The sequence below is a fragment of the Procambarus clarkii genome, chromosome 74 (genome assembly GCF_040958095.1).
Source record: "Procambarus clarkii isolate CNS0578487 chromosome 74, FALCON_Pclarkii_2.0, whole genome shotgun sequence".
Lineage (NCBI taxonomy): Eukaryota > Metazoa > Arthropoda > Malacostraca > Decapoda > Cambaridae > Procambarus > Procambarus clarkii.
Genome location: NC_091223.1, coordinates 2,252,194 through 2,253,748, shown reverse-complemented (window position 1 = coordinate 2,253,748; position 1,555 = coordinate 2,252,194).

Below are 1,555 nucleotides of genomic sequence, written 5' to 3'. Positions count from 1 at the left end.
GCAGAAGAGGTGGCAGCGCACGTAGGGAGGTGATGATGATGAGCTGTGTAATACCACCAGCAGGAAGCCAATCAACGACGACGCAGGAAGGATCAAGTTTGTTCGCCCCTCACACTTCAAGCGGGTATGTAACGAGTGATCATACTGGTAGATCTGTAGTAGTGCTCAGAGATAGTGGAGCAGCCCAGTCCCTGATCGTGAGAAACTCGTTACCCGAGGGAATGAGTGTGGACGGGAGACAACAGGTTGTCCTGGTTGGGTTTCCTAGGACGCAGTACATCGCCCCCTTAGTGCCAGTACATCTCGACTCGCCTTACTTCAGCGGCACATGTGCGTTGGCAGTAGTCGATACCCTCCCTATAGCAGGGATTGACGTGGTACTAGCCAACAACTTGGTGATAGATTGGAGCATCAATCTTCCCAAGGTCGTGGACGAGTCGGCCGGAACAGCAAGGTCAGAGGTAACAACAGGCAATGGTAATGTCCAGGTAAAGACAGACCCGGATTTAGGTATGTTTAATCCTTCCTCTCGCCTACAGATTGACGACAGAGTCTACAATATTCTAGCAGTGTCTCCTGATTCTCTCGACAAGGAACATGAGGTTACGATAGCAGAAGTACCTGAGCAAGAAGAGAGGCCTTGTGTGCAGGCACCCACGGATACCAACGAGTCTGGAGCGGAGGTAGATGAGTACTTGCGGTATGGCAAGATACAGCGTTCATTGAACCGGCCAGAGATTCCCCAGACGTCAGAGGTATGTGAGGTATGTGCGAAGGTTTTAGTGCCCTCTTTGGTCCAAACTAGGCTAATGGATATAGCCTGCTATGGACATGACAGGCTCAGGAAGCTTATCCCTAAGGTAACCAAATGTTTCCTAGCGGTATTTTTTGTTCTTGTAAGTGCTCTCAGTGAGGACCAGTGGACGACCCGGCAGATGATGGCTCCCTTGAACACCTAAAGAGGTCCCAGGGATTGGAGACGTGCACAGTGAATGTTGCAGTTGAAGAAGGGACCTGGAAGGTAATGGTAGATACAGGAGGTACGAGAAATGATAATATGAGTGACTGTTTCCGGCAGGTCGACACCCCCCGCATGATAGCTGAGCCTCAATGCAGCGTTATGCAGAACGTTGGTCGACCTGACGGTGGCAGAGCGAATGCCATCTTCGATGTACGAACAGCCTCGTTGGAACTAGGTGTGGGCCTAGTAGAGGAGTATGCTGTAAGTACTGTTTTACCCGCTGACGCTGTCACTCTGAATTATCAGACCCCTGTTTTCCAGGTTCCTGTCTCCCTGAAGGACCATCGGACCGGTACCAGAAATGCCGTCTGTGATCAGCCATCATCGGTGCCACGACACAGGGAAGTGTCAAGTCGCCCCTCATCGTGTCTACACCGATTCTTACTCGAGAAAGGTGAGATGATGCCCCTGCTTGACATCGCAATGGAGACGTGGAAGATTATGCCAGGCAGGACATTGCCTTACATCTGCAAGTTTCCTTTGTGCCGGAATTGTCCAGTAGGACAGTTCTGTGGACGAGACAGCCTCGCCGTT